Source organism: Protopterus annectens, chromosome 6.part1 (genome assembly GCF_019279795.1).
Source record: "Protopterus annectens isolate FY-2018-M chromosome 6.part1, PAN1.0, whole genome shotgun sequence".
NCBI lineage: Eukaryota > Metazoa > Chordata > Ceratodontiformes > Protopteridae > Protopterus > Protopterus annectens.
Genome location: NC_056738.1, coordinates 352,951,302 through 352,965,436, shown reverse-complemented (window position 1 = coordinate 352,965,436; position 14,135 = coordinate 352,951,302).

The following is a 14,135-nucleotide window of genomic DNA, read 5'->3' as shown; positions in this document are numbered from 1 at the left end:
GCGCGCTCTGCTAATGCGTCCGTCTCGAGTGTCATAACATAGTTGGGTAGGGGTTTGAATCCTGCAAATGCCCAGTGTGTGTGGAGGGGGGTTAGTGTGTGTGCAAGTCTGTATGAAAGAAATGTCCCTTTTGGCAACTAGGAGAACACACTACACGATGCACATTCCCCTTTCTAAACACTGATGATGTCAGCACCCTATAAGTACAGCAGGAGAAGAGAAACCTCCCAGTAATGCGAATAGCGCGCTGAAATGCGTCCATCTCGAGTGTCATAACACAGTTAGGTAGGGGTTTGAATCCTGCAAATGCCCAGTGTGTGTGGAGGGGGGTTAGTGTGTGTGCAAGTCTGTATGAAAGAAATGTCCCTTTTGGCAACTAGGAGAACACACTACAGGATGCACATTCCCCTTTCTAAACACTGATGATGTCAGCACCCTATAAGTACAGCAGGAGAAGGGAAACCTCCCAGTAATGCGAATAGCGTGCTCTGCTAATGCGTCCATCTTGAGTGTCATAACATAGTTAGGTAGGGGTTTGAATCCTGCAAATGCTCAGTGTGTGTGGAGGGGGTTAGTGTGTGTGCAATTCTGTATGAAAGAAATGTACCTATTGGCAACTAGGAGAACACACTCCCCTTTCTAAACACTGATGATGTCAGCACCCTACAAGTACAGCAGGAGAAGGGAAACCTCCCAGTAATGCGAATAGCGTGCTCTGCTAATGCGTCTGTCTCGAGTGTCATAACATAGTTAGGTAGGGGTTTGAATCCTGCAAATGCTCAGTGTGTGTGGAGGGGGTTAGTGTGTGTACAATTCTGTATGAAAGAAATGTCCCTTTTGGCAACTAGGAGAACACACTACAGGATGCACATTCCCCTTTCTAAACACTGATGATGTCAGCACCCTATAAGTACAGCAGCAGAAGGGAAACCTCCCAGTAATGCGAATAGCGTGCTCTGCTAATGCGTCCGTCTTGAGTGTCATAACATAGTTAGGTAGGGGTTTGAATCCTGCAAATGGCAAGTGTGTGTGTGGGGGGTGGAAGTAGTGTGTGTGTGCAATTACATGTGTGAGAGGACTGACCCTTTTGCCAACCAGTACAACACACCAGCTGCTGCATATTCCAATCTCTACACAGAGATGATGTCAGCACCCTACAAGTACAGCAGAAGAGGGCAAATCTCCCAGTAATGCAAATAGCATGCTCTGCTACTGTCTCTCACTACTGTCATAGCACAGTTAGTTATGGCTTTGAATTACACACATGCCACATGTGTTTTTGTCACACAGAATGCCCATGTGTGTGGGTTGTTGTTCACAATAATGCATGACATCGATTAAACCAGTAATGGCAATGGACACAGATGATGTATGTGTGTGCCAAATACACATATGTACCTGTGACCTTCAATAGTTACCATGTCTGATGCCTGCCACATGTGAATACATGGTATTTGCACTGGATAACATTATGACTGTGGTCTTCTGTGCGGGTGCTGCATGTGGTATGTGTATATACAGTGTGAGTTGTAGATGGTATCATCCTAGCAGCGAGGGATACACATCTGGTCTGGGGCATATAGTCTACATGTTGTTGATGAACAGGTGCTGCATGTTTTCACCTGTTGTGGGAGTGGTAACAAGTTGTTCCATAGCAATGCAGTGACTACATGCTAGGAACCTTTCAGCTAGGGTGTTGTAGCTAAAGTAATTCATCAGCATTCAGTAATACGTCAGCATTCCTGGGTCAGGGTCATACCAGCCTGTGCCACATGCTCAGAGTGCCCTTCCATGTTCCCTATCATGTAGTCCAGGGAGGTACATCACAGGTCAGCCATAGTGGCATGGACAATGACTGAGTCATATGTGTCCATGCCTCTGACTGACCTGTATGCTTGTGTTATGTGGTGGACCATAGTGCCCCATGGGCATATCACTGTGACCTTCACCTTGTCCAGCCTGGTGAGCGTGACCTCACTGTACCAGACAATAAAGGTACTGAACAAAACTGTAGCAGGTGTGTTGTCTAGCCGTACAGGCTGTGACTGTTTGGCACACAGGATTTGTGTGCTATGTGTTATGCGTGCTGTGTTCTGGCATAATGTATGCCTGTGTGCCAGCTGCAGAGGTGTCTGCCGCTCAGGCAGGATGCTATTCTTAGGCTCCATGAATGGCCCAGTGTGTTCACGTGTTTGTATTGCTGTCAGTGTAGGTCTACATCAGACTGGTATTGTAGTCACTGTAGTATTTCATGCCACCTGACAGGTTATGCCAGTACTGGGTTCAGAGTGCTTAGTCCCCAGTTTGGCTATGTGGTTGCATCTCATACATGTGTTGTATAGTCCCCAGTTTGGCTAAGTGGTTGCATCTCATACATGTGTTGTACGTCCATGTGTAGGGGAGAGGGTTGACTGTGTACATGTGGCAGCTGTGACATTGCCACATGACCCACATATTCCACAACTGTACCATAGAGGTGACTGACAAGTTACCTTTGCACATGCTACCATAGTATTGTGATTGCCATGGTGATTAACAGCACATAGGGCCAATGGGGAACAAGGTACATAGGTTCATAGGTTCATACTAGGCTATCTGCCCTAGGGCATTTATAAACCTAGCCAGAATGTGTTTGGCTTTCGCCACCCATTGTAAATTTATCTTGCTATGCCCTTTTTCGAGGTTAGTATACTGTGCCTCTGTCCAACAGTGACACAGAAGTGATACCCGGGGTAAACCTACAATGTCCCATCCACTCATCAAGATTCCTCTTGAAGAGAGTCAATGAGGGACTCTGCCTAACCTGGACTGGGATTTTATTCCAGAGTGAAGGGAGCCTCTGGGTTATGAATCTGTCCCTCCAGCATGTCCTATTTATTTCAGTGCTGATGTTCAAGTCTCTCAAGCGCGTAGCTCGATGGGATTTGGATATTCTGAGGTGCAGCATGCCCATTAATTCCAGGTTGGACATGGCTTTATGCGTCAGGCACAGATCGCCTCTGAACAGGCGGTATGCCACTGAGTAGAGCTGGAGTTTCTTTAACCGGTCAGCATATGGCATCTGTTTGAGCCCTTTGATCCTCTTGGTGAGGTACTTTTGGGGTCTTTCCAGTTGCTGCAGGTGTCTGGTAAGGTACATCCCAACAGGGGCATTGTACTCAATTATGGGCCTGATGAGGGATGAGTAAAGAGGCACGATGTCCTCCCCTGATCTAGATGTGAATCCCTTCATGATGAGGTGGGCTATATAAAATGTTTTTCTAACCACATTGGCCACGTGGTTGTCAAATGAGAGATTGCTATCAACTTGGGTCCCCAGGTCCCTAATTACTTCTTCTGTACTTAATGGATTACCACCTATGTGGTACTTTGTGGGCACTTTGTTTTTGCCAAAGGGATGACTATACACTTGTTGGCATTCAGCTTGAGGCCATGGCTCTGGCACAAGTTGTCTGATTCTATGAGGCCCTTTTGGAGGACGCTTGTGTCGGCTGGAGAGTCGATTATGGCGGCCAGTTTTCAGTCATCTATGAATTTGGTCAGCCACAGTCCTTCCGTGTTGGCCTGTACCTCCGAGAAATATATACCGAACAAGAGAGGTCCCAGGACTGAGCCTTGTGGGACACCACTTGTAACTGGTTTGGAGTCTGACATGGCTCCAGCAATTCTAACCATGTGGGTTCTGTCCTTGAGCCAGTGTGCAATCCATCTAGTGACATAGGGGTTTATATTTAAGCTGGTGAGCTTCTCTAGAATGCCCGAGTGGGGTATTGTATCGAAGGCTTTTACGAGGTCCAGGTAGGCTGTGTGGACCACCTTCCCCTCGTCAATGGCCTTGGTGACTGTTTCAAAGAAATCAACCAGGTTTAAGAGGCATGATCTACCCTTAACAAAGCCAAACTGGGTATGATCCAGTGTCTGTAGGTCCCCAATATCTTTATTTATGGGGTCCATGATGATCCTTTCCATAGCTTTGCAGACCAAGCTAGTCAGGCTTATGGGGCGACAGTGTCCAGGATCCGTTGAGGCACCACCTTTATGGAGAGGGACCACTGTTGCTGTATGCCACTCTTTGGCCACATATCCTGTAGTAAGGCTGGGATTGAACAGTAGTTTTATGTTTGGATGTAGCTCTTCTTGAAGTTCATGTAGGACACAGCCTGGGACACTGTCTGGTCCCATTGATGCTGTGTTTTCTGCTTTGGAGAAAGGGCTTACCTGAGCATCTGAGATGTCAGGGGGCAGCACTGTGCTGGGATAAATATTTGCCCTTTCGATGTGGAGGGGGGGAGTTTGCGCTGAACCTGTCAGCTAGGATGTTGGCAATGTCTGTGGGTTCGGTGTTTCTTTTGACATTTTGGACTACCTCTGAGCATATCTGGGAATTACCACCCAGGTTCCTAACATAACTAAAGAAAGCCTTGTGATTATCCTTAGTGTCCTGTGCAATTTTCTCTCGAAACTGGCCTTAGACAATTCTATGTGCCCGTAGTTTTGCTAATACTGATCAGTGATGCCTTCCCTTTTTGGGATTTTGCTGTATCATTTAGTAGCTTCCTCCTTCTATTGTATAGTTTGTTTATGGCTGGGGTCCACCAGACAGGACGTCTTCCTTTGGAGGATTGGGTCTTGGTTTTATTTGGGATTGCATGATCCATGCATTCCTGAAGGTGTCCATAGAATGCGTTTATAGAGGAATCTGCAGTCTGGGCCGTATTTTCCACAGGCCCGGGGGCTTTGAAGGTTTCCACCTTGGTTTTGAGGAGTGTGAATTTGCTTTAGAGAAGTTGTTCACTGTGGTTTTCTGGGCAGGGGGTGGGGTCAGGATGTGAATATCCAGTGAGATTAGTTTATGGTCTGATCTTACCAGTGAGGGATACACTTCTGGTCTGGAGCATAGAGTCCCCATGTTTGTGATGATCAGGTCCAGTATGTTTTCCCCTCTTGTGGGAGTGGTAACAAGTTGTTCCATAGCATTTGAGTTCATAAATTCTAGGAATCTTTGGGCTAGGGTGTTGGAGCTAGAGTCATGCTCCCAGTCTATGTTTGTGTAGTTGAAGTCGCCCAATATAATGGTGTTTGGAGAGACCTTCATATTTTCCACTGTTCTCAGGAAGGCCGAGTGTGGTTCTTGGGTTTGGGAGGGTGGTCTGTAGCAGGCTATAACCTGGAAGGCAGTTTTACCCACTGTTAGTTACACATGGATAGTCTGTGATGCTTGGTGCTTTGCCACCAACCTGGAGGTGTGGGTATCTTTGATGAATATCGATACTCCCCCTCCTTTTGTGGTTCGGTCCAAGTTTTGGGGCTAAAAAGCATGGTATGAGGTATAACCTGGTAGTGCTGGGGTGCTCTCGGTAGCCCTGAACCAGGTATCTGTTACTGCACAGATATCGATGTTCTCCATGCTAAGGAGAGTTTCGAGTGCATGCATCTTGAGGTTTAGACTTCTGGCGTTGAGTAGCATTACTCTTAGTTTCTTATCCCTTGTGATACCTATGGAGGTGGGTTTGTCTTTTGAGCCTTGCCTAACAAAGGCACTATGGGGGTAACAAGAGCCTTTGCCAATATCCAAAAGCCCAGGGGTGACAGGTGCAAGCCATCCCTAGTGAAGCAGGTGGTTCAACAGAGGACGAGTATGAGAGGGTGTAGTGCCTGTGATTAGTTAGCAGTGGCATATATGACTGATCACGTGGACAAATGCCAGTTAAGTCATATGCAATGTGTCACAGGCAACGTACATGTGAACAGGACAAACAGTGATGTTCTGTCAAGTGAGACATGGACATACATATAAGTAAGCTATGCAGATGTCACTAGGAGTCCACAGAAGCTCTGTAACTCTGCATTGCAGGTGGGATCAGTATTCCAGGGTAATTGCAAGCAAACATGCATGCAAACAAAGCTACAGTAAGCAGGGCTGCATGTAGTCCATTGTACAACAAACAAGCTGTACCACTTCCAGTAGGTAACACTGCAAATATGCAGGGACTATGCACATGTATATGGAAATACACAGGTTAGATGGCTAGGGTCCAGTCTCAGTGCACGCAAGTGTATAGACCATGTACCATCAGGATGTACAATAACTGGATGGAAACCCATGTGCTCATACCTGCAGTAATACACATGTCAAATAACAGACACTGAGCCTTCACTCAGTGGTTCCATACTTAGTAGGATGTATGCTACCTGGCCTGCCACCACAGTATCCCTGACATGTATGGGGACTCTCCCTCCTGTGACAGTTAGTTTTGTGTGTTGGGGCTGTCTAGCATGGTATGAGATGTGAGCTTGCAGTGCTAGGGTGCTCCTATGTGTCCTGTACCAGTCGTGTAGTACTGCACACATATCAACATCCTCAAGCATCCGCATTGCAGAGTCCAGTGTGGGCAACATGCCACTTGCAGTTTACATGTCCATCATTGCGTATTAATACTTTCATTACCTTATCCCCTGTGCTACCTATGTATGTAGCCTTCTGTTGACATCCTTACCACCAGTATGCCAACATGTGCAGATGATACACTATGGTACTTACCATGGGTGTAGACAACAGTACATGACAATCATACCCTTACTGCATCAGGCATGCTGTGATATACCCACAATTATATCAGCACACAGTACTGTTAACAACATGATACTATTACTACACGTCTATGTAGTCACCCTGTGCATCAGCAACATGTTAACCTGTACCTGCACTGATGTTACAGATTGCAGGAGGTGGCACAGTTTCATCATATGCACAGGGTGTGAACTTGGTATGCCTGAGTCAGCCACCGATACCACCAATTGACATGTATGTGTATGTGTGTTGGTGAGGGACAGCAGTACAAGGTGGGGCAATGTTGATGCAGTGTGTGCATGTATGCGGTAGCCCTAGGTGTTGTCAATTCGCATGTGTGTATGGATGCACACAGTTCCACCTCATGGCTGCCATATACTGGTGTTTGTGGACAGCCACAGACTGTACCTGCCAGGTCATACAGATCAGTGTCTCTGGTCACGGACACGGTACCTGTGCCTTGCAGGGGTGCTACGGACCGTATCTGGTACCAACCCAGACTGGGTACTGTCATCAGAAGCAGGTGTTCGTTGACTGGACACAGATCCCTGTCAGGCCTGGCCAGAGCCACGTGCACATGGTCTCCTGGGGCGGTCTGATGACAGCACAGACCCATCATTGCTGGGCCTGCTGCTGGCACTATGGGGGCGGCCGCGGCCCTGTTGTCGTCCGTGACGACTGCCAGCTGCTGCTGTTGCTGGCATATGCCCATGTCGACGCCTCAACCGTCCACCATCGCCCTGGCTCATGGACATGTAGTTGTGGAACTGGTCTAATATGTCCCCACAATGTCTGTCTATGACATCAGTGAAATTACGGATGGCAGCCGCAATGTCACGCATACTGTCAGTCATGGCTGTGCGACATGCTGTCAGCTCCCTCAGACCCTGTCTGGTGTACCGTTCCATACGTGACTGTGCCTGCATGACAGCCCGAAACATAGCTGAGGTTGTAAGACCTCTGTGGGCACGTCTGACAGGGGCAGTATGCCCACGGATGCTCCCACAAGAACCCCTGGACATTTGTCTGTGTGGTACCATCTCAGGGCCATGCCCATGGCTGCTGTGTGGGGACGCATGTGCCACAGATACCACATTACCCTGGTCAATGCCCACTGTATGCTGTCCATCACCTAGGGACATTGGTGACAAAGGGTGTATTGGCAGGATAACTGTGCGCATTGATGGGGTTTGACAGCTGTGTACTGTCAATCGGCTGACCAATGACGGACCCTGGCATACCTTCCTGTGCCATTACACAGATGTCATCATTATCAGTACCCATGGCACCTGATTCAGGTTCCCTGCTGCATGACACCAGAACAGCACCAGAACCTGTGGGAGGGAAACAGGAAACACAGTTTACAATGTCTACACAATATTACCAGTGATGCACACATCCACACATGCACAGGTCCACACATCCACACATGCACACGTACACAGTTGCACACAGTTGTACACTACTCAGTATGTGAGATATCAACACACAGACACAGACACACCTGCATGCATACACAGAGCACTACTCAGTGAGCCTAATATTACTATTACTATCAAGACTATTAAAGGTATTGTTAATACACACTCACCAGCATGGATAGGCTGCATTGCTGTTACACCGGAGGGACCTGCAGAAGTGAGGAAACTAATGTCAGTGGGCACAACTGTGCCATTGTTACTGAGTATGATACAGGTCAGTAGTACAACAGTCGCCTTTCACAGGTCAGCTGCTGATATTGAGGATATCACACTTGCACATTAAATACTATGATGACAGCTACAAACCAATGACACACCTCACACATGCATTAACTACCAGTGTACACAACAGTCAACTATACATATGGCATATTACCTGCACGCTCATAGTCTTGCTGCTGCGTGGCTCCAGCCTCCATCATAATGCATATCTGCTGCTGCTGTTGTTGTTGGCGGACTGGAGCCACTACACTCATGAGTAGTCCCTCCAGTCTGGTGAGGGGGGATGTGTAGCCACCCCACCACCTGTGGCGACCTGTTGCCTGTGGATATCCGATGCACGCTAATGGACATTTCTGATTAAATCACTGCAGTGATGTCGTACCTGCTCATATGTCCTATTATGCGTGCCTATGTCATTTACCCGACGGACCAGGTCTTGCCACAGTGCAGCCCTCTCCTGCTGATTCTGGCTGGTGCGGGAAAAGAGTATTGCATAATCCCGCACCAGGCTCTGGTGTATCTCCTCATCCTCAGCTGGAGTAAGCTGGATTTCATGTGAGCCATGTTCCTGAAAAAGGAAATAACATGATATCAGCAATATATGTCAGCAGAATTTGGCACACATACTACACATGCTACTCGACTGTTATGATACGACATATCTCACATATATAGCATCTGTCTGTCTATTGGTGGATACACATGTAAATGGCCAGGTATCAGTGCTCAGCCAGCAACTGTGCAACAGTACCTGGCACACTCCATACGACATACTACCAAACCCCAGCAGTCAGAACACTGATTCAGGTCCAGAGCACCTCCTCACTCTGGGGGGTTTTATCTAGGTACTGTATGGGCTACATCATCAACTACTGTGAGCTGACCACAAACTAATTGCCCTGGATATACATATCCCACCTCCACCACCAGCACAAATGACTATAGTGAATAACATTGCAAATGCAAACTTTACACTTTGTAACAGTGACATGGTATCCTTTCAGCCCACTAGGCCAGTGGAAGACACAACCCACAATGCTGACCCCTTCACAAATGATTTCTACGGACATCTCCGAGAATGCATGGATCATGCAATCCCATATAAGACCAAGACACTCTCCACAGAGGGAAAGCATCCTGTCTGGTGGACCCCAGCCATAAACAGATTGTATAACAAAAGATGGAAGCTACTGCAAGACAGAGCATAATTCCATAAAGGGAAGGCATGTCTGAGCAGCACTAGTAAGGAACTATTTTCCCTCATACAAACATCCATGGGCAACTTTGAGAGGGAAATCAACAGGGACACTACAGTTAACCACAAGGCCTTCTTCAGTTATGTTAGCAACCTGGTCAGAAACCCACCACTATGTTCATAGTTAGTACACAACAACAAATAATTCACTGAACCCACAGATATTGACAACATTGTGTCAGACAGGTTCAGTGCAGGTTTCACCCCTCCCTCTCCCCCAAAATAAGACATAGTTATCCCAGCTGACTGTAACCTCCCTGTCATCACAGATGTCCAGGTGAGAGCCGCCCTCAGGAAAGCAGAATACACAACATGAATGGGACCTGATGGTATCCCTGGTTGCATGCTACATGAACTCCAAGAGGAGCTAAACACACATATAGAAGTGCTATGTAACACTAGCCTGACTACAGGATATGTACCTGTACACTGGCACAGCAGCAGTGGTTCCACTCCACAAGGAGGCACCTCTACATACCAATACAATACAACACAATACAATACATTACAATACAATACAATACAATATGCTATTGCCCCTGGGACTACAGCAGCATACTGTTCTGCTACCCTGACCATTGTGACACATGTGGTGTGATGGTACCTGCTGCTGTCAAACAGTTACACAGGGTGACTCATATGGCATATTACCTATCTGACTAACATTCAGCAGGGGTATGTGTGACATGTACTCATGGGGAGTCTTGCTTCTTAACACTGTGTGGTTTATTGCAGGGTATGTCTTATCTGTGGATACAAACCTGTACCTCCACCATGTGCTCTCTATTGCAGTGGCATGGACGACACACAGCAGTCATTTAGGTTGTGGATGGTGTGAGGTGTTACTATGGTTGTTGGACATCTGTCATGGGTGTGACTTAAGTATGTAAATCCAGGAGTGGTAACCTCTATGTGGGTAGTATGTGTGTACTCTGTGGTGTTGTCAGTCACTGTGCATTGGTAATGTGTTTGAGTGCATTGTCACAGTGTTGTACATGTCACTGTGTCCTTCTCCATATCTGTAGCTGTCATGTGAGGTACATACCATGGCAGCCATTATGTGGTGTGGAGGGTACACTGACCTACATGTCCATAGCTGACACACCATGTCTGCTGACACATACCATGTGCAGGTATTCCAGGAATAGTGTGCCACTGTGAATATCATTGGGGGGACTATTGTGCACATTTATGACCCTGTTCACCCCTGACACATGCAGTGGTGGGCAGCCAATCACATATCTGGTGGTTACTGGTGTAGGTGATTTGAAATGGGGTATGGTACTCCAGTTTTGACACTGGTGTTCACTCCATGCCTTTGTCACCAGGCACCTGTTGCAATACATCTGTACACATGTGCCTCACTCAGAATATATATACATCTCTCTCTCTCTCTCTCTCTATATATATATATATATATATATATATATATATATATATATATAATGTGTATATATATATATATATATATATCTGTATACACATATATATATTGATGTACATATATTGCTATAGCAGTGGCTCTTGCACTTTGTTGCTATGGCTTCAATATTTGCCCTTTACAGTCACTACTTGTATGCTTGCTAGGTGTCCTGACTGTAGTGTGCTGCTGTGGCTTTCCTATTTTCCATGTATATTCACACCTTGGAATGCTTGCTATATCTGCTAGGGTGTTACAGCATGCAGTGTGGTCTGGCCATGGTGTGGGCCTTGACATCTATTAGGGTATTTGAGTATGCTGCTGAGCAGGTCCCAGAGACTCTCAGGTGCATCTGTTATCTGCCTCATGGAATGGTACATATCAGTGGGGTACACCCATTAAATTGTCTGGTATTCTGCAGTTGTGACTGTGGGATAGCATGAGCATATGTATTACTACACTATTTCTACCGTGCAAGTGGTGCATACTTTCGGGACTTCATAGTTACCATTGCATGTGTTGTAACACCTTTCTGCCTACTGTTTGTACATTTCACATGGAGTCTGTGGGGCATCCCTGTAACTCAGTCACTGTTGCTATGTCTAGGCTCTTAACTATTCAAATATGGCGGTGTCAGACCTCTCAAGTGTACAAATATTTGCAGGTTGTCCACATTTCTGCCTCATATTTTGGTCAATATCTCATGCACAGCTCTTTCTGGCAAATCACTCTGGGCTCAAGTCAGAATATAGTGACAAACATTTAAGTTTCAGACTTCATACCCTTCCAAACATCCAACAAAATGCAGAACCTGTTACTCTCTGAACTGTCTAAGTTTGTTGTAAGATTATTTGTAATGTGTCCCTGGTTTTGGCCGTTTGGTCCACATATTTTATTACTTGGTCCGGATGTGTTCCTGTAACAGGTTGTGGGGTATGGACAGTGATTATCCTGCTGTGAGTATGTGTGTGGCTTGCAAGGTGCTACAGTGACATTATTACCTACTAGCTACCAACTAGCATGGCTGTTTCTGTTCACACACTACTATTATAGAAATCCACTAGATTTGACAGTAAATATACATGACATGGTTTGTGTACTACACATCCTATATTCCCTTTACATTCATTCCTACTATTACATGATATATTTATTGTAGCACAATGTTCTTATATAACAGTCATGGCTTAGTGGTAAGTCATGCAGGCTACTGTTTCCAAAGTCTTGGGTTCGGGACTGACAGTGGGATTTTATTTTGCTTTTGAGCAGACTACAGGACCTGTCATTCAGAGTGACTAAGGCACTTTTAAGCAGTTGTAACCGGGTTAGCGCTGGTTTGCGCGGAGCTCACGCATGCGCACTGGCGGTCATCGCTGCGCACACCCGCTTACAACCGCTTAAAAGTGCTTACTCTTGCGCATACCCGCACTACTATTTTCTTTCAAAGAAATGAAAATGGGGAGACAGGAAAGTGGTGAAAAAGGGGTCACAAAGAGGGTAAGACAGTAGGGAAACAAGCTTGGGTTTTGCAGGAGGGATGTAGGTAAGGCCCATAGCTGCCCATTTCTTCATCAGCAACAGCTGTGCATATGTTTGTAATTTGGTGTGACATTTGAAACCTTCCACCCCTGAGAGAGGTGTAAGGACAACAATAATACTTGTTGTACAGCCAATTGTAATTGACAGTTTCCATGTCCAGCAGACATGTGTGCAAAATTTTTTGTGGGTACAGAGGTGAGAGTGGTATTCAGGTAAAGGAAGTCGGTATAGCTGGGGAGGTAGGTTGGGTAGGTCAACAGACAAGACAAACAAGACGCATACAGGGGCGGTGTATGACACGTGTGGGGGGGGTTACACAATTGACAGGGACGGATGTTTGGATATCCAGAGCCCATGAGCCCACAGATGGCAACAGTGGAACTGATATCCCCACCCATGGGCAGTTGCCACTGTGCCTTCACTGCCCAGGACGGGGCTGTGCTGGGGGCTGTGTAGGCCGGGCAACAGGCATGCCTGTTAGTTGTGCCACCTGTACCTCAAGCTGGCGTAGGGGCCCAAGAACAGCTTCCTGGATCTCCCTACGCACCACAGTCCGGATGCTACTGAGGGTGAGTGGTGGTTCTCCTCCGGCCACACTTGCAGAGGGGGGACGAGCCCCATCCCCTGCAGCGCTTCCACCCACAGGTGGCACAGGGCCACTGGAGGAGGATCCAGACTGGGCACTACTGCCAGGTGCACTCGCCAGCTGAGGTGGGAGAGGTGGGTCCGCTGGAACCCGCCTTCCCTGTCGTCCTATGTTTTGCATTGTGTCATGACAGTTTGGGTTAGTAACATACAATACCATTCGCAATTAGTTGTAACAGCATGCATTAGTATTCCCATTAACCAAACACCCAGATATTCACACCATTGAACAGCGAGCATAACACATGCATAATTTGAACAGCAATACACACAGTCCAACAACATGCAGGGTTGATTGATGGCAACAGGCCATCAGGTTTGGATGTATGAACAGGGCAGATGCATCAATGTACATGCAAATATGTATGACCCAACAGGACAAATGTCCAGGGGTGTTAATTGTGATTGCACATACCAATTTCACGTGGAATGGATTATATGTGGTTATAGGGTAGGGTGAAGAAAATATAATTAACACCTTCAAATACCAATACATATGCTGTACATTTCTAATAGCTGCAGATATATACACACTACAGTTCTACCTACAGTTTCCTATGTGATAACTACTTCAAGTTGGTGATAGGAATGTTACTGCTACATCAATATACATTTTCATTTTTATTCATACACATTCATATCTGGCTCTGTTCAGCTACATCATCCTGCTACATTTGCTTTATATAGCTATAGACAACTGTGGATGTTTGGTATTTTAGACAATCATACTATCTGCATATTGCAGACTGAGAGCAACATATCCAGATTTTGGGATACACATTCCAGCTGCAGGAACATTTTGAACACATTTCGCAGTTTGGTTCTGCTTGTCACATTCATTTCATTCTGTACTGACTGCAGTATACTTTATTCAGGAGTTATTACTACTTTATTGGTGGATTCATAACTCTTTCTCACACTCTCTCACTTGTTTTATTTTTACAATTCAGGATGGTACTTACTTCTAGGCTTTATTGACATGTTTTACCTGTAGTTATTACA